This window comes from Crocodylus siamensis, chromosome 6, assembly GCF_052110815.1.
Source record: "Crocodylus siamensis isolate JL-2025a chromosome 6, ASM5211081v1, whole genome shotgun sequence".
Lineage (NCBI taxonomy): Eukaryota > Metazoa > Chordata > Crocodylia > Crocodylidae > Crocodylus > Crocodylus siamensis.
Genome location: NC_143400.1, coordinates 18,396,340 through 18,424,321, shown reverse-complemented (window position 1 = coordinate 18,424,321; position 27,982 = coordinate 18,396,340).

Sequence of the window (27,982 nt, the reverse complement as noted above, 5' to 3'; positions counted from 1 at the left end):
CAGGATTCACACCTCAGCCTGTCTCTTTAGGTAACCTGAGCTGGCTGCATTCCTGAGGGAGGGGGGAACCTGCTCCCTCTGCCCACGGGACTGGCATCTGTTACCTGGGTGAGGGGCTCCTACCTGGTGGGCTGGAATCTGCCCGGTAACAGGTGATGTATTACAAATTGGTTGGCTGACAACCAACTGGGGCTGACCTCCACTGGCCCAGGTGACTGAGGTCACAGGGGCTATATAGGTTGGTGGGGGGAGGAGGCTCGCTCTTCTCTCTTCGGTCATGAGGTGAAGCAGCAGCCAAGCAGGAGAGACAGAGGAGCCTTGTCATCGGGACCTAGCTCTCTCTCTCACCCCCAGACTCCAGAGGGGAAACTGGAGAACTCTGGAAGATGCTTGTGAGTAAGCTGCTCAATCGGATTAGATATCTAGCTGGCAGTAACACAGATGCGTGATCAAAAGGCTACCGCAGCCACACTGTTTGCTCTTTAGGATTTCTAAGATATTGCTCAACCCTGTACCCTAGTTTACCCTACCCCTTGTAATCAATAAAGTTCTCCTTTTTGACTGGTGTGGGAGACTTACTGAGGGTTGGGTCGAAATTATGCCTAAGAGACCCCTTAGGTCTGCGGACTAAGGGAGACTTTACTTTTTTCCCCCTTGACTTGGGGAAGTGCCCCAAGTGCCTGTACCGGGTCAAGTACCCGTCGGACTATTAGGCCTGTGTATCCCCGAGGACACAGGGCCGAGACAGTCCCTTCTCGGGGTGGTGGTGGCGATGTTACCCCCAGGCTAGCGAGTGTGCTCTGGGAGAGGGGTTGGCCAAGCATAAGGCGCCCCTAGGGAGGCATTCGGAGTCTGGAAGGTGGTTGGGCACAGGGAGGTGGGCGGCTCAACACAGGAGCGCCCCCTACTGGCCTGCCACAGCCCCTGCCCAGCCTCTCCAGACTGCGCACCTTCTCGCTGCAGGCAGAGTTACTAGCCTGCTCTGCACCTTGGGCTCTGGACCAACTGGGGTGCTCTGTCAGGCCATGGTGGGGGTGACCGCTGCCACCTGCCGGGGTCACTGGCTCTCCACCTCCCAAAGCCAGCCCAGCCTGCGCGCAGTTACTGGCTTAACATGAGCATTCCCATGGAAAGGCAGGCCCCGGCAGTCCTGCTGCAATGCTCTGCTCCATGATGATGGCTGCAACGCACCCTGATCCCTGCTGAGCACAGTCCACAGCTGGCACGGGGACTGTGCCACCACCTGCTACTGGCCCATGGGACTGGCCTCTCTCTGACCTGAACCAGCATGCATTGCCAGGGAACTGAGATAGGGTGTGCCCAGCACCACCAGGCAAAGCTCACGGTGGGTCACTGGACCTGGGCGGGAGCGGCTAGTGTGGGGCTCCAGCCGCAGACATGGTCCAGGTGACTTGAGAGATGCTGCTGCCCTCATCTTCCATTGTAGACAGCCAAAGAGACACTGGAAAGAAGCATCTCTTGAATAAGGGAGCCAGTCCAGGAGCAATGCTTAAGTTTGATTTGGCACCCCCTGTGTGAGGGTGCTCCATGCTGGGGCACCGCCCTCGGTATGATATAGCCTGCATCTGACCCTGCAAGCGAGGATTGCCCCAGACCCAGAGGAAATCTTTGCAAGACACATGGAAGGTCTCAGGCTGCAATGTGTCCCAGCAAACTCCCAGCCCCCTCCATGCCCCTCCCACAACACACTCCAGAGCTGGAAAAGTATCTGTAAGGCTGTTCCAGGCCTGTCCTGCCCCCATGCTTGAGCCCACTGTGCTGGCAGGCCTAAGAGCAGCTGCTGGGGATGAAACCAGTGTAACCCGGGTGGTACTCCAAGAGGTACCCCCTCTCCAACTGAAGGGATCAAAGCAGATGTGGTATCTTTTATTAGACCAAATGCATAACTGGGAGAGTGGTGACCTGAGGAAAGGCACTGGGTGCCTGAAAGCTTGTCCAGTAGCTCTCCAAACCATACAGTGAAAATGATATCACGAAAAAATCCATGCCTCTCAGACAAATAATTGTCTTACCTAGTCCCCAGTGAGGTAAACAAATTACAAATCCAAAGTGTAATAATTGAACAAAAATTAGGGTAACATTAGAGTTCATCTCTATAGTAAAGGTTCATCAGCATAATCTCCTGGAAACATTTTGACATCAATGGCCAACACGGTCTATAGGAGGGTTCAATGTGACTCCCAGTTGTGAGAGAAGCTACTTGCAAACAAAAGGGACTTACTTATCTTTGTGGAGTACCATACAGAGAGGTAGGACAGGTGCCAGGGTGGTATTTCTGAGACAGTACTGCCAGAATTGCCACGTTCTGTGCAGCTCCATGTGTGATATTTTATGGAAATTGTTTAATGAGATAATTTGCATCTCTATAAATTTGCAAAAGGCCAGATTCATAGGAACATAGGGTCAAAGAGGCCAGCCCCCTGCAATCGCATGCAGCCATAGCATCAGTCCCTTTGATACAATGATCAAACTTCCTCTTAAAAACTAATTAGGTTTCTTGCCCCCAGTACTTCTCCAGGAAGATTGTTCCAGGACTTCATTCCTCTAATGGTTAGAAAACTTCTCCTCATTTCCAGCCTGAATTTATGCATAGCCAGTTTTTACCTATTTGTTCTTGTGCCAACATCCTCCTCTAGTTTAAATAGCTCTTCTCCTTCCCTGCTGTTTATTCTCTGATGTATTTATTGAGAGCAATTTTATCCCCTTTTGGTCTTCATTTTGCTATGTTAAACAAGCCAAACTCTGTTAGTCTCCTCTTGTGTGATAGGCTGTTGATTCTCCTGCTCATTTCTGCAGCCCTTCTCTGCATCTCTTACAGTCTGGATCTGCTCTTCTTTAACCTGGTTAATGAGAACGATATACACATGCCAGGTAAGCTCTCATCCAGGCCTTCTCTGTCTCTAAAGGAAACACCTTGGCTGATATATTTTAAGATTGCCTTGCTTTTTCCATAGTGTCCTGCACTTCAGTGGCTCCTGCTGGTTGCCCCTTGGCTTGACCTGAAGGCTCTCTAGATGCCTGCAGGTCTGCTTCTTTGCATGATCTGACTGGTCGGTCCTCAGGGCATTTAGTTCCCCCCTAAGCCTCACTGGCATCCAGAAAGTAGTAGAGCTCTTTCTGAGGGCCTGATCCAGTAGGCATTGTTCAGGGCACAGGTGCCAGACCTTGCAAAATGCAGTGATTGCTGCATTCTTAAAGCAAAGGGCAAGGAGAAGCTCCCCTTGTGTGTAATATCCCGTGAGTCAGTGCACACACCCAGGGATTTGTCTTCAAAGCTTAGACTGAGCTGATGGAGTTCAGACCCACATCTGTCACCTCTGACGAGGGTGCCCTGACCTGACCAGCAGGCACTGGGCAGAGCTGGCATTGGGCAGACAGCCATCCTCCACCCCATTGATTAAAGATGCGCCCATGTACAGACAACATGCAAGATTCAGGGGGCCAAAGGCAAAGCAAGCAAGGGGAAGTCTGACTCTGGAGCTTGGTGTCTGGGGCATTCACTTCATACAAGAGAGAGTTGAAAAGAGTCTCTGAACCTAGGGTCACTTCTGTCTTCATGGAAAAAGCATAGAGAAGCCTGCTAGTGAAGTCCAGGACCCAGGTCTCCCCTATGCAAGCAAACGCCCTGCCCAGCAAGCTGCAGCCAGGCACTGCTCCACAGATTTTCCTTCCGAGTCTGTAGACTTTATGTTAAACCAAGGTGTCCTGCTTTCTGACCACTAGGATGTTGCAAAGCTTGCTTTTCTAAGTGATTTTCTTTTCTTGTGTTTTCCTGTTATGTAAGTCACCCGGAGTTTTGCTGGGAAGGGTGGCAAACGAATCTAATAAATGAACAAATAGTAGGCTGTGGTGTCTCTGCTCTTCGTCAAGCTGCTTTCAAAGACAAGAGAGAGCTTTGCTCATTCTGTAGAGGAAAAGGTATTTCTTGTTTTCAACCGTGTTTTCTTGTAACATGCAAGCCATCAAAATGAGGACAGGAATCTAGGACAACACCCCATCCACAGGATCTCCCTTGGCCACGGAGCCACAGTGGAAGTGGCTTTTTACTTGTCCTCCTTCTCCCATGACTCTTGCACTCTTGTCTACCTACAGGCCCAAAATATAGCCAGTGCTGTCCTGAAAAGTGTGAGTGTTAGATTCAACTCCATTAAAGGCAGAGGGGGGCCTAGAAAACATGCTCTGGACAAGTGCCTTAATCTTTAGAGTATTGGGCAAAATGTAGACACTTCCAGGTGGATTTTATCCCCATCCTTTGGGACCTTAAGTCCCTCCTAGTCACTTCCCAGGGCCAATTTGAATTGCTCTGAAGATTTGGGGGAGTGAGTTACCAAAGAACATGCTCCACATAACTTCTCTAAAGATACCGATAGCTTAGTGAGGCTGCCTTGCAGTCTTAAATAGAGGCATATACTGGATTTAGGTATATACTTACTTTTTAAGGTGCTGGCACAAGGCCAGTTTGAATCACTCCTTCATATTTAGGCATCTAACACCCACCAAAGTCCTACTTAAGCATGCTCTGAGACAATTTGAATCTGGCTCTTTGTGCCTGTAAGGAATGTTATATCTGGAAGAAGCATTTTCAATATATCTGATCACAATGAAACTGAAACTGCAGATCAAAATAAAACCAAGCTGATCCCTTTAGGCCCATCATATGAATGGGGTGCACTTACAGGCTTTTTGGAGATCAGATAGTTTTAGGCACCAAAGACAAAGCAGAGCACATATTTTGCAAATGTCAGAAATGAATATACAGCCCACTCCTGATACCTTTGCAGCAATGAGTAAGCAAAGAAACAGCCACAAAAACTGAAAACTGTGAAAAACTGGTTGAAACAGTAACTAAAAATAAAGCAATAAAAGCCTTGGAAGATCATGAACTGAGAGGACCTAAATAGCATAGATGCTGCAAAGCAAAATCATCTCGCTAATCTTTTAGAATTCTTTGAAGATGTCATTAGAGGAGGTGATAAATGATAATTGTTTGGCATAACCTACTTCTAATAAACACCTCAACAAAGTCCCATAGGACATGCTACTAAAGAAGCTAAAACGTTACTCCCAGAATGAAAGGCAAAGTGTTGTCATGAATCAGGAGCTGGGTAGGAGGCAGGAAGTGAGTGATGGAGGATGGTCACTTTTCGTGACCGGAACTGAGGACCTCAAAGTCCTGTACTAGGTCCCGTGTCATTTAATATTATAAATGATATGGAAAGTAGAGTGAGTGAGCAGTATGAGGGCTAGAGAGGGCTATGATGAATTTCTGTGCAACCTGACAAGCAGCATGAATGGAGAATACAATGGCAAAGGAAGTTCACCATTGATAGATGTGAAGTGATGCACATTAGAAAGAAAAATACCATTTCTCACATCTCTTGTAAGCTTCTAAATGTAGCCAAGCTACTCTGTAGAAATTCAGCATGATCACCCGGTGCAACATCGTGGTTAAAACTAATGCAACCCTTACATTTATAAATTAAGGAGCAGGATGGGAGAGATAATGTCTCCTCTGGACCAGCACGGGTGAGACCAGTACTGGAATAGTTCTTCCAGTTTTGGTGTGTATTTTTTTAAAACAGATTTTGAATAACTGGAGAAGAATTGGGTAAGAAAAGGAGCCTCAAAAATGATTGGGGGATTGGAGAGAATGCCTCCCCATGAGACACTTCAAGGAAATGATTGGCTTAGCTCAGGGGTATCAAACTTATCTGGGCCATGGGACAGATTAGGCTCACAGAGCAGCTCTGAAGGCCAGAGCTAATGCGTGTGCTGGCTGGCCTTACACGCTGTGTGCAGCATGCATGCGGGTTCCAGCCCCACACACCGCACCAGCCCTTGCCCTATGCGCCACGCTTGGCCGGACCAGCCCTGCACACTGGGTCCAGGGCCAATTTTGGACCAGCCCTGGATCCAGCATGCAGAGCTGGTCTGATGCAGGCACTGTATTCAGCACGCACCTTGAACCAGCTCTACGTGCCAAGGGCAGCATGCCCCAAACTGGCTCTGTGCACTGCAGCCAGGGGCCAGAGTGGACTGCATCTGGCACACAGGACCAGTCTGAGACCCACAGGCAGCTCTGCAAGCTGGATGATAGGGCTCCATGGGCTACATCCAGCCTTCAGTCTGTATTTTGACACCCCGGCTTAGCTTATCAAAGTGAAGAGCAAGAAGCGAGTTAATTCTGCTTCAGATTAATTTTCATGGAGAGAAAAGCCCAAGTAGTAATGAAGTATTAATGAAGAGCTGGAAGTGAAAGCCAAACCAGTTCAAAGTGGAAATGCAGTACAGTGCTGCATAGCAATACCAGTGAGGGTAATGAAGGGGAGTGGTGTATAGTTTGTCTACATATCTTCACATCAAGATTGGATGCCCTACTAGACAATGTGCTTTGTCGAGTACAAGTGATTTGTTTCTAGGTAGAAGTGAATTTTTCATGCCTTTGTTATGCAGCAGGCAAGACCAGATGATCTAAAGGTCCCTTCTGCCCTTAAAATCTATGAACTTATTGAATTAATTGTATTAATTCAAGGGAGGGATTCAGCATCATTGTTTAGTGCTCTGCAGAGTGCTTGGCTCAGCACACAGCTGCAATCAAGGCAGTGGAAATGAAGAACACAGACAAAGCTCCACTGCCGTTGTGTAAATCCATGGGGCAGCCCCCCCTAAACACCACATGCAGGATTGGTCACCCCAAGTTAAATAGACAGAACTAAAGGGATGTCCAAGAAGGGTCCTGAGGGGGTGGAACGGCCTGGGACATCATTACTCTGAAGAAAGCTTGAAAGGTTGATGCTATTGACCTTAGAGAGGAGCTGAATACGGGCGGTCCTTGACTTACAATGTTTCGAGTTACAACGTTTTGCACTTACACTGTTTATAAATTGACTCCATTTCAACTTTTGGATGCCAGTTTCAACTTTATAACACTTGATCTGATCCCAAGCCATGCCAGCGAACAAGTTTGCTATGTCACCCGTCTCCCTTGAGAACATCTGTCCAAACTTCGTTGGACACTTTTTTTAAGAAAGCAGCCGAGACTCCAGAAAAACCTGCAGCCGAGACTCCTGAGATGATGCCAGCCAAGAACCCTTCAACTGTCCAACCACGAGTCTTTCAGAAAGTCCAGTCAAGTCACCTCAAAGAAGTCCTTCCAAACAATATGATTGCTATTTACAATATAAATACATCAATGTAGCTATACTACTCATCTATAATTGATTGAGTACAAAATTCTGGGTTATTTTTGGTGAAAATAGGGTATCGGGCCTTGGTTCAGGAACCAATCCCCCATTTATAACATTGTTTCCTATGGGAAAATCGGTTCTGAGTTACGTCTCGATTTAAAACGCAGTTTTCAGGAACCAATTGTGTCGTAAGTCTGAGGACTGCCTATAACACAGGGATATGGTAAAAGTTTATAATATGACAAATGGTCTGAAGAAGGCAGAAGGAAGCTTTTTTCGTGCTCTTGTCTCAAGATTAATGAAACATTCAGTGAATTTAAAGGGGCAGATTCAAAACTGAAGTAGAGAAATAACTTTCCATATGGTACATGATTAGATGTGGAACTCATTGACACAGGATGCCATCAGGACTAAGACCTTATCAAGACTAAGACAGGGGTTGGACATTTACATGGGTAACAAGACTATCCCATTGTAATTCAACTAGGAAAGGAATCAAACACTTTGTGGCTGGAGACAGCATAGCTCTCAGAGGCGAGGGAGAGTCCTGGTGTGAGGACTGGCTAGCCCATACCTAGGAACACTGGACACAGGACTGGAAGAGCCTCCTGAGTGCTGAGTCTGGTCCCTGTGTCCACAGGCAGCCATTTACCAAAGAGGCCCCCAAAATCATTACTTCAGACCTCAGTCCTATCTTTACCCTCGCAACAACTGCAGGGCACAATACCTGAAACACCAAGAACACCTCAAAACTAGGCACTGGCAAGAGCAGGGAGATGGGGCACTGCCAACATCTTGTCTCTGCAATGACAAGTTGTTGCCCAATGTGTAGGCAAGTGATTCTAGGAAGGAGACCATACCCCAGGCTACAGAGGAAGGTAACCTCTACTTCCCCCCACCATCATCAATCTTTGCCCATATGACCTAGGGAAGTATTACTTCTTGACCCCAAATTTAGCCATCAGTATAACCTTGAGCAGAAGAGGATGACCCTCTAGCAAGGAACCTTGGAGTTTTCTAAGTAGTGGCAGAAGCATCAGCCCACCTCAGTCAAAAAGCACCCATCTTCATGTGGTTCATTTTCCAGTGCCTCTGAGGAAGGCAGAAACCCTACGTGCTCCAGAGCTCTTCCTCTTCCCTGTGATGCTGTTGACGTGACTCTTACCACAGTCAGGACCGAACTGGACTACGGTGGACAAACTAGGTGGACATCAGAGACAGTCTAGCCACTCCTGTACTCCTAGATAGTGCAGACTTTAGACTGAACAAAATCAATACAGAGCTCTAGACCTCAAAGAAGACCTCATTACCTAAGTGTCACTTCAAATACCTGCATAGACCTTCAAACTCTTACTCACCTGTCATCTCCACAAGGTGCCAGAACATTTAAAGTCAGAGGCTATAGAATGGAGAATCAAGAGGCTTAAGTTCTTCTGTGGATCCAACCCAGCCTGGCATAAAAACCAGAGCAATGGTTTGCAATGAGGGGGAACGGTATGTGTATTATGGGAAAAGGCTGGAAAAGGCTAAATGTCCCGCGTATGGTATTATCTGTGAATAGCATGCACTGTGTTGGTTCTGTGAGGAGCAAACAGCAGAGAGGCTTCACAGCTAAAATACTGAACATCACTACAGCACCTGGCTCATTCACTCAAATATCAAATCAAATGTCTATACACAGCATAACGAGTCATAAGGATTACAGCAAAATGTTGCATGGTAATTGTAATTCCCACTCCAAGCTGCTGGAAAGCAACAGCAGGTTGAAGTTGAACCATGGCACATGAGTGCAGGCCCTGGCATATCTCCATACGAGGACAAAGGCCGCAAGTGAGATTTGGAAATAGCTGAAACACCAATGATTTCCTTTGCCGTCAGCAAACCGGAGCGAAGCTGGAGCTGTTGGAAGTGACAGAGGCCAGCGCAGCAGGATGCAGGGCCATGTGCCTCCGACACATGAACAAATAGTAAATCTACTTTTTAAAACCATCTTGAGCAGCAGTGTAATGGGGAGGGGGTGAGCAGGCAGGTACCAACTTAGTGACTTCCAAATAGTGACTAATCAATCAAGTCCATTCTGGCATCCCACCTACAGAGACTCTGTGCCCCGGTGGCAGCAGCAACTAGGCACACACGGCTCTGCAGCTGTAGCAGCAACAACCTGGGCAGGCAGATCATGTCTCAACAACAGTAACTGCTGCCGTTTTTGCATCCCTGGGCCAGGAAAGACTCCTGTTCTCCCCCCGCCCCTTGGTTCTCAGAACCCCCTTCCCCCTGGTGCTTAGCAGCACCCCCTGCCTGCCCCATCCCTTCTTCCTGCTAGCTGCACCTCTGAACTTCAGTATCTTCCCAGCAAACACCAATGGAAGTCAACCTTGGGGTGAAATCACTACAACAAGCAGCTCCTTTAAGGAAGAACATAAAGCTGCTCACACTTCTTAGAGAGCTTAGACAACCAACACATGGGATCAGCACTGTGCTCACAGAAAACCCATCGTCTTGGACTCACAAAAGCAGAGGACTTCTCTGGTTCTGCTATTGGGGCTGGCATGCTGTTCCCTTCCTGGCCATCTGAGCATCCAGGCTTTCTTATCTATTTGGCACTTTCCACACTTCTGCATGGGTAGGAGGTCTGTTCTGGGCTACATAGTCCTGCGCGCAGATGTCTAGGCACAAACACACTGGGGGTGCCCACTGGCAAGCAAGACCTCCTAACTTTTACTCCAATAGCTGAGTAGCTAAGGACCCCTCCTGGGTAGCCAAAGGACTTGGTTCTAGGCCAGGTCCTTGCCAAAAGAGGGCTTGAAGCCAAGTGACTCTGACAACCACACCACAGCCCAGGCATTAGCTCTCCCATCTTCCTAGGGGAGGAGGACCTAGAAGTCAGGACCTCTGGCTTCCCAGGTGTGTGTCCTACCCACTCAGCTATTGACTGGGACAAAAGATGGGAGGTCTCCATCCTCTCTCTCCCTTCCCCTTCTTCTTCCTCCCCTCCCTCCCCCCACCCAAGCCTAAGTTCAGCTAGTCATGAGCACTTGTCAGCTTCGTTTGCGGGTGTCTAAGGCCAGCATATGCCCACTAGAGTTGTGCATATGTGCCCGGTTACATATGTGGATAGCACATACCTACTGCACATGCCCAGACTGCACACAGACCTAGATGTCCACATGCAGGAGGCAAGGCAGCAGGAATTGAATTCCCACCTGCATGGAAGTGCCAAACAAATGCCATTTGGCCAAGTTGCGATGCTAAGACAACCAGGAAGGGATGAGAATGCCACCCCAAGTAATGTTTCTGGGTGCTAAAAGCAGAGGAATGAATCAGCTTTATGACAACACTCTGGACTTTCTGTGGCAACTCCGGTGACTGCCAATGCCGTTTGGCATTTCTCTAGCGCCAGATGCAGACCACAGGGACCTGCACACAGTCCTAACTGTGCTTGTATGCTGTGTCACAAAAACATGGCAACAAGAGTCAAAGCATTGGGAAAGTCCAAAACATGCTATAGGTAAAAGCTGGAGAGACGAGAGCATGTGCATTGCAATGACACGGAGGGAGTTGGTTATATGTTGTGTCATGTAGTGGACCTCTCCTAAATAGCAGGCCCTGAGGGGGCTTGAGCAATTCTGCACCTGCTCTGTCAACACAACACGCAGGACATAGAGTTTCTTTAGGGATTTGCTAATTACTTGTCCAATATCCTGTTTCATCTCTTCCAGTTAAATAATCCCCTTGGGCCCCTGTCTGATAAAGATACTGGATGACTGATAAGCCCACATGCATTAGGATGGATTCCAAAATTAGTTACTAATCAGTCAAGTCCTAAAGTACTGCTATGTGAAGGAGCCAGTATTTAGTCAATACCATCCCAGTGAATGCAGGTTGGAAGCATCATTATTAAAGCCTGTGTCTCTTGTCTTCAAGACATATGCCTCCAAAGAGCAGGACCATATTTGACACAAATGGCTACCTCCTGCTTCATCTTTATGCACGTCCATGGCTGCATAACTGCAGTTTTTCTCACTGATGCAGTTTGAAGTCTATTCACAGTTCCCTAGTTATACTTTCCCTGAATTTCCTTTTTAAGCCTATGCTCTGGCTATGTAGATAGGATATAATTGCCCTCCACATGTACTGCAAGGTAAGTCCTGAAACTCTAGTCTCAGAAAAAGAAAAAAAAAAGAAAAACAGCTGCAGAGGCACAGGGTAGTCATACTGCATTTCAGTCCAGGTAGGTGCACTCGTTGGGCAGAGGAAGACCTACCAAGTTCTAGGCCTCCCTGCACAGAGAAGATTTGAACCTGCCTCATTCTCTTCCAAGCAAATAGAGCCAACTACCATGCCAGAGGAAAGGAAGGGTCAGCCCTTGGGTTTTTTTTGCATGTCACAAGTTTGAGCTGTGTCTCCCAAGAAAGACTTTTATTTAAACCTTTTGAAATGAGTTTTCAAAACACCTGGGAGACCAGATCTCAAATACCTGCAGAAACATTGATGACAATTGACACACACTGCTTGGCTGCACGGTGTAAAGAGGGACCTTCGGTTTTCCCAGAAGACACTGTCCAGAGTAGTGGTGCCACAGGACAGGGATCACAGACACCAGTAACTAAGGAGTACTCCATGTGCACCCAGAGAGGGAGTTTCACTATATTAACCAAGTGGAGATCTTCCAGGTGACAGATAAGCAGCTTTATGCAGAAGGAGAGCTTGTTGATCATACTCTGCTGTTCCAGCTCTCAGAGCAAGTAATGTGACTGGATGGCAGGAGAGGAAAGAAGAGGACCACTTAGCAGTTATTGTAAAACCATTTGTATAACATTACTAGCCTCTGTTTTCCAAGACATATTCAAAATAGAATATGCAGCTTTTTAACCCTCTGGAAAACAAACATGCAGAACAACTTTCTAAGAGACTGGGTTGGTTTCAATTAATTGAAGTCTTTAAATCAAGGTTAAATGTCTTTCCAAAAGATGTACTGTAGTCCAATCAGCAGTTATGGGCTTGAAAAAGAGTGACTGAATGAGATTCTGTGGCTTGGTGGTGATTACGGTTCTCTACGATCCTAAAATATATGAATCTGTGAGGATTTATGCATGTTGTACAAAGCAGTGTGTCCTCCAATGGCAGCAGGGTCCTACTAGGGAGAGGTTATGTCCCAAATGCTCGGCAATGGTGCTGAGGGCTGTGCACGCTCAGCGTGGCCTGTACCTGCTGAGAGCCTTCCTAAGCCTGATCGGTACCTGCAGCAGATTTCTAACAAATCAGCAAAGGGGACCAACATGTTCAACAAAACAGCTTGCTGAGCACAAAGCAAGCTAGCCGTGGACTCACATATGCTGGGAAATCAAGTCTGATCTGTGTTGGTTGATTACTACCCTGATTACTGGGAAATTAATCCCTTATGCAGAGCAGCAACAGCTTCTGGGGCTGAAGGCTACAAGGCGCGGGTTTTGCCCAGCGTGGCCAGATGATGCGGACTTCACTTACCTGTTGGGAATTCGCACAGTTTGTGGCTTCAGCAGAACTTGAACATATCGCGTCCTTTCCACACCACAGCTAGGCTGAGGACTGAGAAAGTCTCTGAGGGCAGCATATGGGACAGTAAAAATCCATGGGCCGCGTTAGTGATGTAGAAAAATCTACCAAGGGAGGGGCTGGGAGGCAGCCAGCACATCCTGTCAAACAGAGACTGCACCAGCTCCGGAAAACGATCTTCGACACCAGCAGTAGCAGCCAGTGGAAGAACAGACTGCGCAGGGAGTCAGATGCCACAAGGAAAGAGGCCCCAGGCAGAGCCCTGGACTCCAGCTAGGACAGGAGTCCTGCCGCAGGCAGCAGCTTGTGCAGAGACTACGGGCAGAGGAGAGGAGCTGGCACACAAAGGTGGCACATGGCAGTGTAGAAGAACAAATCCACTGCTGCACTCTCATCTCTGAAATGCAGCCATGGATCATTGTATAAGCAGGCATATCAGGTCAACAGAAACAAACCTGCAGTCACAGTCCTGTACCACAAACTGGCTACCTTCCCTAACTGCATCACAAGCAGAAGCTACAGAAAAGGTGGCTTCATCTCATAATAACTTGGGTATCCAGTGAACCATGTGCTGACCACATATTATAGCCCTCCCTGTAACCGCCTAGCACCCTCTGGGGTGCCCATGACTTCCCTGGTGGTCTCACTAAGGCCATCTCCGTACTCTGGTTGCCTGGAGCTGGCCTGAGCTTCTTGCTTGCCACGTCTTGGTGTTTAAGCTGCTCTAGGTCCAGAAACCAGAATCAGGCCGCCCTCAGAAACCAGAATCAGGCCGGTGCCTGGTCCACCTGGACCATCATCAGGCTGCCAATCTGCCCTGATCCTTGCACTGTCTCCTAAGTAGGGCTGAGTCCCTCTTACAGGGATCAGGTGCTCTTTTCCAACAGTTTCAGAGTTACCAGTTTCCATTCTACACATGCTGGCAGTACTTCCCCAGGAGCCCCACCAACAGCCACCAGTGCTGAACAGCAACAAAACAAATACATGACACAAACCTGCTTGTCTTCAGTGCAGGATCACAGCCCGGAGCTCCTTCCCCGAAGGCTGACCCGGGCCAGGCTCACCTGACTGGTCTCTTCCCCATCAGGCCTGTTAATTATTGCCTGGGCCTCTGAAACCTCTGAGCACTGAGATCTGATTGAGCTTCCAACACCTGTGCCAAAGCAGCTGCTTCTCTCAGAGCCTCTTGATTCTCATCAGCCTGTACAGTGTTCTGCAGTCAGACGGCAGCTCTCTGACCTGCTCCTCCTCAGTAATGGTGTAGGGGCCCGTTACGCTCTCCTCTTAATTTACAACCCAAATGTAGTATGTCAAACAACTGGAGACTGCTGTCTGTCACACCTTAGTACCGCTCTGCAGCCACCTCCAGGGATAGAAACACCCTCCCCCAGTCTCTTGGAACAGCAACTCGGTAGCTACCCGCAGTCCAGGCATTTGGGGTAAAACTGAGCCCTCCTCTGGCCCTGGATCCTCCATCAGGGGTGGCCAACCTGCAGCTCCAGGGCCACACGCGGCTCTTCAGAAGTTAATATGCATCTCCTTGAATCTTTGCACAAGCACACAGTGCTTGGGATAGGAGATCATCACGTCCGACACCCTGCCATGGCCTATGGCAGGAAAGAGTACTGGGGTCAAACGACCCCAGCAAGGTGTTCATCTAGCCTCCTCTTAAAGACCCCCAGGGTAGGAGCCAGCACCACTTTGCTTGAAAGTTGGTTCCGGATCCTAACCACCCTGACAGTGAAGTAGCACCTCCTGATGTCCAGTGTGGTCTGCACCTCAGAAAAAATAAGCCAGCTTTATTTCAAAGGTCATCTTCTCCATACTTTCTACTGGACCATATGAGATTGGAGACTATGGAGACGTCTGAATATGCTTAACCCATTTCTTGCTCAGAAGGGCCTTAAGCTTCATTCTCATATACTTTGGTCCATTGTCTGTGGCAAGGACTACACTCTGCACAAATGAGTAGGTGACTTTTCAAGAGGTAGTAGTGGAGCTGGTCCAGATTGCTGCATATACTCACAACCACTTTGAACAGCCAATTGTGATTAACAATGTTTTTCTTGGGCATGGTTGGGCCAAGTCTATACATATGTGGAAGAATGGATATCACAGTCATTCCCAAGGGTGAAGGGATGTAAGCCTCAGGGTCTGGCAGTGTGTCTGACATCCATGACAGCCTTTTCCTACTTTTCCCTGGTCCTCATTCATGTTTGGTCACCACATGCAGCCCCAAAACAGATATTTCATGAAAGAAATGCCAAATGGGGCTGCAGGTAAATCTCAGAGTTGATTTTGCCCAGTGGGAATGATGTCCTTGTGTCCCTCAACATTCATCCAGTCTCTGTGTTTAGTTCTGCACTTCTGACCTGCAATGCACAGAAGTCTTTTCCATGCCAGTGCTCTGGCCAGCTTTGCAACATACTGTACCCAGGACAGCGTGGGCACCTGTCTAGCCCATTCCCTCATCTGGGATGACTTTGTGGGCTTATTCCATAGTTTATTTATTCCATAAAGAAAATACTGTCTCCCGGAAGCCCTGTAGAACTAGATACTTCTGGCACTGGCAATCAGCTGAGGGCATCCACATTGGCATGCGTCTGACTCACATAAACCACGAAGGTCAAATCCCAGCGCAGAAGGCCACGTCTGGGAGGCCTTTGTTTACACTGAAGAGTCTTCTCAGCAGTTTGTGAGCTGTCAGAATGGTAAAAGGCTTCCCATAGACGTTCCACAATGGGATGTTTTGTTCCGAAATAATTGCCAGTCTTCCTTTCTCTAATAGCCAGTAACCCTGCTCATCTTTGGTCAGCTCCCTGGACACAGATCAAATTGGCTGCTCTCTGAAATCCCTCTTGGTACGTGATGCAACCGCTCCCAATTCATGTGTCATGTCTAGGTAAAAAGGAAAAAAGGGCTCCAAGGACTTGAACAGATCTTCAGTCCCCTGGAAAGCATTCTCTCATCTCTACCCTCAAGATCCAGGGGGCCGCTGCCCCTGAAGTAACCACAAGGACATTAGAAGGGATGGAAAGGACCCCCAGATTCATCTAGCCAATCTGCTGTGACGCTGAAGGATGCACTATTCCTAAAGGTAGGCTGGAACATCTGGGAGAAAAGTTGTTAGAAGTGTTCCACATCTGTTTATATGCAAATAGTTAATAAATAGGGGACTTCAGTCAATAATATATACTATTGCATTTAGATTTTGTAAAACCAATAAGCTCTTGCAATATTTCTCTTTGTTATTTCCCATTTCACCAGTTGTGTATCATCTGCAGACTTGACCAGCCATGATTTTATACTTTCTTCCAGGTCAGTGAGAAACATGTAAGACAACAGAGGGCAAAAGATCACTGCTAGAAATGCACCTGCTTGATGATAATGATTGCCTTGTACACTGAGACCTGTCAATTTGTCTCTGTTGAGTCCATTTAAATGTGCTGTTTCAATTTTGTGTTGTTCTCATTTCTCAGTCCAACGGTCTGTCATACCAGGTGTGAGATACCCAGATGTGGGCAGGCCTCTCCCATGACAAGGGCTAAGATTTGGAGCCAGAATTACACAGCTGGAGGGAAGCTGAGATCAGGAGCCAGCTCCCCTGCCCCTGCACCCAGTGCTAGGAGGCAAGTTTGTTGAACGCTCTGCAAGCTGTTGCCCCCTGACTTTGCTGCCAATCAGGCAATCAGGAGGTGGACAAGCATGGCCAGCCTGATGTACTTCCTTAGGCCAAACAGCTCTGATGGGGCTGACTGGTACAGCTTCTGACGCCCAGTCAAATGCCTGGCAAAAATCAAAGATATTACATCAACCCTCCAGACTTTATCATATCAAGTGAGTTCTCCCATGTGGAGGGGAGAATGATGATGACTGGGAAAGTCTGTTCCCCTGCACCTTGTGCAGGCATTTCCTGCCATGAGAAGTGAATGAGCATTAAAGTGAACTGCTGCCATTATGACTGAGCAGCATATTGGGCCTGATTTGAACTGGTGGAAATGTCTACACCCATTATCTAACACACGGCACCAAGCAAAATACTGCATTGACACCGAGTGCAGATTTCCTAGCTATGAACCCCAAATTCAGAAGATGGCACAGTCTTTATTCTGTCCTTTTGTATGCAAGTGTTACAGTATACTTTTATACACACGGTTATATACTGTTTCTCAGATAATAAAACACAGCATCAAACCATTTTTCTCTACGAGCTTAGATACAAATGTGCATCATCTTGCAATATTATTTTTATACTGGCATAATTACACTCATTTCAGTGTAATAATTGGCCTTTATTGACTTAGACTTACACACAATACTTTCTCTTGTCAGGAAAGTACGTTTTTAAAAATTTTTGTCATGTAATGTACATTATCGTTTCAACCAGCAGAACAGCTTTCCTTTGATGCCATTCAAATTAAATTAACTGTAAATTTAGGTGGCCTTTTCATGTCAGAAAAATGTCACTATTATTCTATGTTGTTATGCTTTATCTGCAGGATACTGTCCAAATAGAGTTTACCATGCACTTTACACACAGTTGATTTTCATACTCTGTCTGGCATACAGAGCAATATATGTGAAGCAGCACATCTTGATCTCAGGTTGTCAAACACTGCATCAGAGACTGAATTGCTTGAAAAATAGCATGCAGTCATGTAAACCTATGTGGTCATACGCGAACCCTCTAGTCCAATTTAGGGCTGTGCATGGAGTTTAATTGTTTCCCCATCATACATTCATGGATTGGGAGGTCAAAAGGGGCCATTGTGGCCATGTGCGCTGACCTCCCACATGATACAAACCAGAGGATTCTGGCAAGCGATCCATGCATTAGGCTTATAACCTTTGGTTAAGCTAGAGAAGCTCTTTGGAAACAAGGCATCTAGTTTTGATTTAAAAACCTAAAATGCTGAAAAATCTGCATTGCCACCAGGTAAATCCCTCCAGTGGTTAATCCAACTCACTGTTAAACATTTGAATCATATTTCACAGGACTCATACAGCAAAGTAGGGCTTCTGTCTGAATTTGTCTAACTTCAGCTTTCAGAGCTTGAACTACCTTCATGTGTTACTTCAAAGAGCCCCCATTTAATGGGATCTTATTCTCTGAGTAGGTTCTCATGGAGAACGACCGAGTCAGCGCTGAACTTCTCTTTTGCATTTCCTAATGTCTGAGAGTGTAATATTGTGACACTGGCAGTCTCTGAAAGATGGCTTTTTCTTTAAGGAAAAATGCGTATTAGAAAGAGGAGCTCCGGTCTCCAGAGCTGGGAACCAGTACGCTCCTGCAGCCTTCAGAGCTGTCCTGTACACCTTAGATGCATTTCCTTGCAGTTGGATGAAGGTACCAGGTACTCTCTCTAGTTATAAGGCTAGACCCAGGAGAGGAAATCTTTTTGGCTTATATATGATGTGAGATCTACCGGAGGAACATCTTTTTCCATCAGAGTGTCAAGTCCAAAGCTCCAGCAATGTCCAGCAGCCATTCGGGCTAGTGTGCTTAAAGCACATGAGTAGCGACATAACTCCCATCAGGTCCAGCTGCCCTGAACCCCCAGCCCACATGACAAGGTGGCCAGGGGCACCTGCCAGGGGCAGGGGGTTGGACAAGAAGATCCATTGGGTCCCTTCCGACTCTATCATCTATAATCCATCAAAGGTGCCATTTACAGATGAATAGGCTGGTAGCAGCCTTTGGCAGGGGCTCATAGCAAGGCTCAAGTTGATGCCTCCGGAGGCATCCCTTTCCCGCATGCACAGTTCAAGCTGGAATCAACTGTGCAGCCTCAAGGCAAAGGCCCATTTCGCTCCATGCACTGAGATGATAGCCACGTGACTGCAATTTTTGGCACTTGGTCTGTGATTAATACTAGCAGAGCAGCTTCAGGAGGAGGGCTGGAGAAGAACCTTGGCTACAGGACAAGGCCTGATGACTAAACAGCTTCCCAGAGAAGCAGGAAACCACCTCAAGCCCCATCTGGGTGAAGGGAGCCCAGAACCTGGGTCACCCGGTCCCTGGGCAGGTGCTCTAACCACTAGGCAGCTGTCCTAAAAGGTGCAAGGTTGCCTTTCCCCCACTTCTGGCAGTGCATGTGCAGGGGGGCTTCCATTCACACAGGGCAAAATTGAATCCCAACCCATGTGTAAGTGCCAAACACTTCAGTGTGGGGGCTACGTGTGAGAGAGGATTTAGCTCCTTGTGTGGTGTGTATTCATCCTCACTGCATGTAGATCCCAGTCCAGCAAGTGCTCATAGGTCTGGTGACCGCCTGAGAAACGCGCATCGGTCCCTTCTCCATGCATTTGAGCCCTCACCTCGGCTTCTGGTCACGGGTCGAGCTGGTCTCGCTCCTTCACACCTGAATGTGTTGCAGAACCCGGCTACCCGGCTAGTCCCTGCTCTTCCTGTTGGTTAGCAGCAGCATATTTAATTACACTTGAGTTAGTCACAAGCACACACCCAACATAATCTGCCGTGGCGACACGCTCAGTGCCTGACTCAAAACCCCTGAAGTCCGCGGAGAGACTCGCTGGCTTGACCGAGCTTCATGAAGGCTGCCAACAAAGAAATGAACCTAGACGCCCTGCGCACGAGTTCAGATTCTCACAACTTTGTGCCTGGAGCTCAGCGGCCTCAAGGACAAGGCGAAGCCCTGCTTGTCCAGGAGAGCTGCTTCTGGGGCGCTATTTAGCTTCCAAACCTCTGCCATTCTGATTCAAAGAAATGCCACATCAGCACCAAAACTAGGGCAGGGCAGCCACCCTGGGCACCAACTTGGGGTGGGGGAAGAAGAGAAATATCCACTGCTGCTGGAGCTGCACAGTCGCGCCAGCAGCGCAGCAGCAGCCAGAAGTTGCTGCTGCCCCCATTCACCCACTGCCCCAGGCACCCCGCTGCTTTGTTATGCCTCTCGCCTTGTGTGTTTTATTTGACAGAGAGAAATAATTTTCCTGAGTCTCAGAAGAAGGCAAACCATTGCTTCAGTCTTTTGCTAGTGAGCACGAGCCTGGAAACAAGCTCAGGAAGTTCTCGTCCCCTGAAAATAGAAACCATCATAACACCCTGAAACCACTGTTTCTGCAAGGTCACTAAGGGCAATCACTCCCCCAGCCAGGCTGTCAGACAGAGAAGTGGGGTGAGGCTGCCGACCTCCAGCATGCAACCAGGCTCGTGTGGCCCAGTCCTCAGATTTTTACTAGCAAGCACTGAGAGTACAACCCCACTCACTCGGTGCGGGGAAGGCTGGTCTCAGTCCAAACCATTCCCGTGCCTAAATGGAGCATAAGCAGGATTTAGAGTTGTAAGCGATAGACAGGATGACACAGATCACCCCCGCCCTGCAAAAACACTTGGGCACCCTGGACTTCAGGTGCCTTGGGCTTTGCTGGAAGAGCTCGATAATAGGCAGCTTGTCTCCTCAGCTGCGGGGGGTAGGCTTTGTGCCCCCCAGGCTGAAAAGAGCCTGGCATGCCAGCCCGCCACTTCCTAGACCTGCGCTCAAGCCACTGGGCGATTGCACCCAAGCTGGCAGCAGCAGGCTGTTGTGCGTGCTGCCTTATGATGGACTGAGCTGCTGCTGCCTGGTGCGCTCGGTGCTTCCCTGCTGGTCACTCTGGACCCTGAGATGAATGAGATGCTGCATTTGCAGTCCTAACCAGATGCCAAAGCTTGGCCCGGGGTGGGCCTTCCTGGTGCTCCTGTGCCTTGGGCTGGCTTTCAGCCAGTGCTCAGCCCCCAGCCCCGCTAGATCAGCCGGCGGTGGTGGGTCACTCTCTCCATTGATCCTGTAGGTGCCGGAGGGCCGACCGCTGTGGGGTGTCACTGTCCCTCCGGAGTGCAGCACTTCATTTGGGGCCCTGCAGTGCCTATGGAGAGGCTGATGCGTCCGATCCTCTGACCTGATATACGTATGTGAGGCCAGGGACCAGACATGAGGAATATTGAGGGTCTTAGAGGAGTGACAGGAAGATACATTGGGCTTTCTGAGAAGCAGGTTGCCATGGTTACCAGCTCATTTAACCCTGTAAGGGCTGGTCCAGCCTCAGATGTTGCACCAACTTAATTAAATTGGTGGACGAAAAAGAGTTATTAAATTGGTGTGAGCCCCTGATTCCAGTGGCGCTGCACCGTTCTGCAGGGATTTGCAGCCCTGCAGCTGTCTCAGGAGCACGGAGAGCAGCAGGCCATCAGTCAGGAGTGAAGCCTGTGCAGGACACGCTGAACGAACCAGGAGAAGGAGGCTGGAAGCAAAGGAAGGGCACAGTGGGGATGAAGTCTCAGCTCTCCACGCTGGTGCCATATCTCCTGTTCCACTGCTTGGAGCAGTTGCCTGTCTCCCCAGACCCTCTTCCTAATGAGCTGCCTTTCCTGAGCCCGGAGTGACGCAGGCTCCATCTTCCCTTTGAGCCTGAAATGTGGATAAAGCAATGTTGGCAAGATAATTATTCCTCACTGTCAAACATTGCACTTGGTTTGCTGTCTGCAGACAGCTGGGGAGTGATGAATCCCTTTGTGTTTGCGGCAGCTTTGGATTTGCTCCAGGAAAAGGTGCAAACAGACAGTGAGGTTCTGTGTTAACATTCCTCACTGGCACCAATTTCCCTGTGTTACTGTCTCTTTATATGAGAGAGTTGGAGGCTGAGAGACAGCATTTAAGGGGCAGAGTTTGAAACGAGCTCTGGGCTGTATTTTCGACCATTCAGCATCAACAGCCGGGGCTCGAGCATCAAAAGGGCACAGCACCAATAAAAGGCACTCTTCTCCTAAGGCCTGAACCACAGCACAGCAGCCAAGTCCATGCGCGGCAGGAAAGACACTCCTTCTTTTCCACTTAAACACATCCATCTCCCTTCTCTAAACCCTTTGCATAGGAGGAATTGATAGGAGACTTTGCTTTTCCAAAACTGACTCTCTGGGGGTCCTTTGGTTTCAACATTACTATTTTCTACATATGCAGCACAATAAACCTGAATGGTACTTTGCAGCACATGTAAAAAGAAAAGGTGTATTTGTCATGAGTTTACAGTATACTCAGATTGTACATCAGGCTTATTGAACTTCTGGCCCAGGAAGGCAGAGACCTATGGCTGAGGCTGAAGCCAGCTGGGGCGCTGTGCAATCAGGGCTGGGGCACTGGAAAAGACTTGTCATGAAAGAAAGGGGTACGCCAAGAGGAACTCACCTCAGGTCAGTGAAGGGCCCCAGTGAAGATGTCCCAAGTCCACACCCCGCCAGGCTGAAACAAGCACAAGAAATGACTGTCTGGAGAGAAGCATGTCATGCCCAGTGGCCCTGAGAGACAGCCACCGGTTGCTGGGCAGGCACGCGCTTCTGTGCAGCTGGTGAGATCTACCCCAGGGCATCTTTGCTGACTGTGCCAGGGTTGGCTTTAAGACCCAGGTGGTGTAAGTCCCTCACAGCTCTTGGCACACGGGATTTGTGATGCCTGCTCTAAATGCTTTGCACAAAGCCGGATCAGACCAGGCACCCAGGGAAGCCAGCGCCCTGAGCCCATGGGAGGGAGAGCACTCAACCCTTGCAGTGGTGGCAGGACACTGACAGGCCTCGTCCCCTGCTTTGTCTGGCATGGTTTGGATGGGGACGATCCTGCCTTGAGCAGGAAGTTGAACTAGATGTGAGTAGGGTGGCCATCATAGAGGACAGTCCAGCTGTCCTCTGTCCTCTATGGATACGAAACTGGATGCCTTTCGAAACCGGACGCCTTTATGTCCTCTATTTTTCTCTTGAAGAGAAAAATAGAGGACATAAAGGCGTCCGGTTTCATATCCACAGAGGACAGAGTAGCAGAATGTCCTCTATGATGGCCACCCTAGATGTGAGCTCTTCAGGGTCCTGCCAGCCCAGTGTGTCTGGGAGGCATCAGGGGACATAGCAACCAGTCCTTTCTTAGCTGACACCTCCTCCCCTTGATGTCTTGGAAAGGGGTGGGCAGTATGTTTGGAAAGAGGACACTCAGTTGGCAAGGGGCACAAATAACACCTTGGCTGGAGAGCATACAGAGAGCTTGGCAGCATAGGCACTACTACGCCAGGGAGAGGATGACCCAGGTCCCATCAGGACTATTCACATCCTTCAAGTCAAGCAGGTGCTTCAGTGCTTTGCTGGATCAGGCCCGTAGTGCTCAGCATCCAGCAGGATCAAGCCCTGATGAGACAGTGAAGAAGAGCCCTGGGCTAGCTGTCACAGCAGGCAAATGCCAGGATGCTCACGTCCTCTCACCCACCGGCCTCCAGCCAAAGAGAATGAATTAATGTGGAGTGAGGAAGTAATTCTACGAGTAGCTGGTGATAAAGCATAAATAATGACCTATCTTTGTTTGCCTTTGTGTGTCTGGCTGTTGGAGGTATTTCAAAGGGTGATATCTTAAGGCAGCTGTAGGATCTGCCCTATAGCCTCACTCACGCAACTCATAACTTGGCAGTATTGTTTTTACATGTGCAAATAAAAGACATGTGGCATGTACGGGCATGTGCACCTGTGTGTGACTGCAGGCATGCCAGGTTGCCTTGACCCAGCCCCCTACCCCAGAGTCAATGAGTCTCTCCGCTGGTTTCAGTGTAAGCGTTATTTTGTCCAGCTGGTGTGGGGACCAGGCAGCACAGGGCTGGACAATTTGAGGAGCAAGTGGGCTCCACCATGAGTTTTGCAGGCTCCCTGTTAATCAGCTTGCTTGGCTGGCTATGTCCTCACACTGATGGGCTGCATTTTGGCTGCAGAAGGCGCTCTTATTCCTGATGAGTACTTTTGTCCCACCTGCTCTCCAGTCCTTGCGTCCTGGTCTCCAGAGCCCACTCTTATACTCTTTGCCTGCTGCCTTGTGGACACCTTGCCTCTGCCTGGTCTGAACCACTGATGTGGCTCTTGACCTCTGGCCAGTACCTCGTGTCTGTTTTTGTCTCCTGGTGGTGTCCCACCACTTGGCCTTCTCAGTTCCCATTTCTGAGACTCAGCCCTAACTGCTGGGGTGTCCAGCCCTGACACAGTGGGATCTGGATTTGGCACTATTATAATCATAGAAGCATAGACAAGCCAGGTGGAAAGGACCTCCAGAAGTCATCTAGGCCAACCCCCTGCCTAAGGCAGGATCAGCGCTACCCAAACCATCCTATACCAATCTATAATCTAAACGCTACATAAGGCTACTATCAGCCCTGACAGCACAGAGCTAACACCTGAACTGGCCATAGGTAAAGCAGGGGAACCACAGCAGCCAATGTCCCACTTCTATGAAACGTTGTCAGCATACACTCAAGAGGTCCCGGGTAGAGGCCAGCACCCCCAACTACAGAGGAGGACACCCCCTGTCCCAGGCCGCACCAAGCTGACCATGGGGTAAAATTCCTTCCTGACCCCGAATATGGCCTGGCCCTGAGCAGAGGGGAAGACCTGTTAGCCAAAGACCTCTGACTTTGGTCCCAGAAGAAGCATTGGCACATCCCAGTCTAATTCCCCAGCCTTGGCTGTAGCCAACACCCAGTGCTTCTGAGGGAGGCTTAAAAACACCCTGACACATGTAGCAGACAGGGGGGCAATCAGAAAAGCCCACAAGTCTGGGAAATCCCCGTGGTAGAAGATAGGCACTGCTACACCTGCTTCAACCCCATCGCTCTTTGGCTATCTGCTCCGCTGCTTCCCTGCTGTAACACTGAAGAAGTGTCTCCGGATATCCAATCTAAACCTACTTTGCTGCAACTTCAGTCCATTGGTCTGCATCCTCCTCTCTGCAGCAAGACAGAAAAGGTGCTTTTCCTCTTCTTCATGGCAGCTCTTCAGGTATGTGAAGACTGCTATCATGTCCCCTCTTAGGTACCTTTTCTGCAAGCTGAGCATGCCTAACTTCTTCAGCCTCTCCTCATATCATTCCTGCAGTACACCCAAAGAGTGATGGGGTTGAAGCCATTGTGTGCCTTTCCGCTCACCTGTGCAGTGCTTTTCCCCTGTCATAATGCAAGTGGCTATGCCAATCCCATTGCTTGGCCAGTGAGGTATTAATGGTGTGCGTCAGCGTGGAGGTGTGGACCTCCTCGGTGACATTGCCCTGGGGTTTCCTTGTAGAGGAATCCTGGTCACTGCTGAGCTTGGGTCTGTCTTGAATATATTCAGAGCAGGGCTGGATTAACACATAAGCAAACTAGGCACATGCCTAGAGCCCTGAGCTGTGAGGCGTCCCCGTCCTTCCCCTCTGCAGCAATGGCACAAATGGCCCTGGCCACCTCCCTTCCCCACCTCTCCACCAGCCTCACTGCCATGGTAGCTGGTTCCTAGCAGCAGCTCCGAGGCCCACTCCGGGCAGCAGCACCAGGGTGGGCAGGGGGTCTCGACTGGCCCAGGGCCCGTGGGTTTGTTTGCCTACGGCCAACTAAAGGGTTAATCTAGCCCTGCTTCTGGGAAGTCGTGTGAAACGAGAGCTGAGGTTGGGATCGGACCTTTCTGTGACTTTTTCAGTTCTCATCTATCAATCCACCTTTAAGGGAAGTTTTTTGCAAAACTTTTGCTAATGCAAAGCCTTGGCACGCAGGGCCCCTTGTTTGCACACAGAAAAGGCTCCCCTTTGTTTAGGAAGCAGATTGACTTGGCAGCAACAATGCAGAGGCCTGAAAAACATTTTAAAAGGCTTCATTGACTGTTGACAGACGGTTCCAGCATAAAGGTTACTGCAACAGACCATTGCACACAGACAAGCTCCTGTCAGACCGCAGTCCTCACACATGTCAACGCAGCTCTGTGTTGCAGACTGAGTTACCTGTTATGAGCACGAGTGTCCCTGGGACGGACACCTAACTCCATCCAAGTTACAAGGGAAAATGAGTCTGAGGGTGCAGCTCTCACAGCACTAGGCTCCAGGCGCGCAGCTCCGGACCGTGGAGAAAGACCTTGCTCGTTCAGACCCCAGAGGAGGAGGTGGAGGGCCTTCCTCTGTTTGAACCCCTCTACTCAAGTCTGGAAAAGCAGAGACTCAGGATCGTATCCCCCTCACACAGGGAAGGCTTGAGCCTGGATCTCCCTGACTGCACAGCACGCTAACCACCGTGCCACACGTCAGCCACGAGCCACGTCCTTCTCTGCTGTGTCTTGTGAAGCCTAAAAAGGAGGTCCACCAAGAAGAGAGTGAGCAGGAGCTGGGTATCTTGGTGAGGTAGCAGCTGGTCTGTCAGTGCAGGGGCCTACGTTGTACTCTGGGGCTTTGCTCTTAGTAGGATATAAAATACGGTCTACCTGTTTTTTCCAATGACTATATTAAACACAAGGGGCAGACGCTTTCGCTGTACAAGCCCAGGGAGAGGAACAAGAAGTATCTGGACAACCGGCCTCTTCCTGACCCTAGACCGCACCTCTGATAACTCTACCTGCTTCCTGACCCCTTGTTGCAGCTCGCCTGCGGACTCCGCTGTCCATCTGCCCTTCCAGTTCCCTGACGTGGCTCGTGCACCTCCCTCACCTCTCCATCTCCTGGTTTCCTGAGTTGGCTTTTCCCTGGGATGTCTTTGCTCTTGCTGACTGGTTTGGACCCCCCTGGCCCCAGGCCTGACAGCCCATGTCCCGGTACTGACAGTCAGGGCAGCCAACTCATGAAGAAGGTTGTCCTAGAGACAGACTTCTCCCTGCCTTCCCCCTTTAGTCCCTCTCTTTACTTTAAACATTTAAAAAGCAGAAAACCCAAGGGGAATTGAAACAAAGCAATGCCCTCTGAAGCACATTAAGGCCCTAAGGCTTTTGGGCTGCTGTCCAAAACGTGACCCCTGAGCAACCAGGAAAACCAGTGCAGAGCCCCATAGTACCTACGTCACCTCTGCTCGCCGCGCACGTTTGGGCCATTCTGTTTGCAATTCAGTCTTCCTCCACCACAGCCTCATGCAGGCTCCCCCACGCGTCCTTGCAGTGCCAGATGCACGGTCCACAGGCAGCAATAGCAAGTCCAGGGGACTGGCACACAGCGCTGGAAACAGAAGCAAGGCAGGTGGGGCAAGATCATGGAGAATAACCATCAGTATCCTTCCATTGGTGGAAAGGAAAATTCCCTGTTGCCTTTTTTCAGACAGCTGAGTTCATGATTATCCTGCTGCCAGGCATCTTTCCTGACCCTCTGACGTGGATGTCACTGGAGCAGTAGCTCTGAGCCCTCGCAGACATAGAAAAAAATCTCTCTTCTGGTTAGTCTGTATGTTGCCGGCAGCCTTATGTAGCATTTAGATGATGGTTGTGGGGATAGTTTGGGTAGGGACCATCCTGCTTTAGGCAGGGGGTGGACGTGACCCCTGGAGGCCCCCTCCAGCCCCACTTCTCCACGACTCTCTGATCCTCTACGATTCTATGACAGTAGTTCAGGCACTGGTGTTAACTTAACTACTACTCATGAGGGACTACTAGTGTACCTTAACTAGTACTCCTGGGGAAAGTTAAGGACAATGGTTCTATAAATAGGGTGGGCCGCAAAGAAAGACCAAGGGACAGTGGATCCACTGCTATGTTGCCAAGGTTGAGCTCTGAACAGGAGTACTCAGCCAGTGCTTTGCCTCAGGTGTCACAACAATAATTCTCACAAGTAAACTCGAGAAATGTGGACTAGATCAAGAAATGTGGACTAGAGTGTAAGGTGACTACATAATGGGTTCAACAACTGCAAGCAAAGGGCAATTATAAATAGATGGGTGTTGGGCTGGCAGGTGAGTCCTCAGGCAGCTGCTCTTCAGTGTGCTTTTTAATGACTTGATGCCAGGCTAGAGATGTCCCTGAGCAGCTCTGCTGGAGGCTCCCGGCTAGGGGGTCTAGACAGGTGCTGTCTGGGGTCAGGAAGAAATTTTACCCCATGGTCAGACTGGCATGGTCTGGGGTGGGGGTTGCCTTCTTCTGCAGTTGGGAGCATGGCCTCTGCCTGGGATCTCTTGAGCACATCTTAACAACCTTTCACAGCAACAGGACGTTGGCTGCCGTGGCGCCCCTGCTTTACCTGTGGCAGGTCCGGGTGTTGCCTTGCGCCGCATCGGGGTTTTACTCAGAGATTCGATTATGGATTAATGTAGGATGGGTTGGATGGGGCTGATCCTGCCTCGGGCAGGGGTGGGACTAGATGGGCTCCGGAGATCCCTTCCAGCCCCACTTCTTTGTGATGCTGGGATTCGATGACACAAAACTAGGCAGGATGGCAAACACTTGAGGTGACAGTGCTACTCTACTCCGAGCTGGTTAGGCCTTATCTGGAGTATTGTGCGGTCCT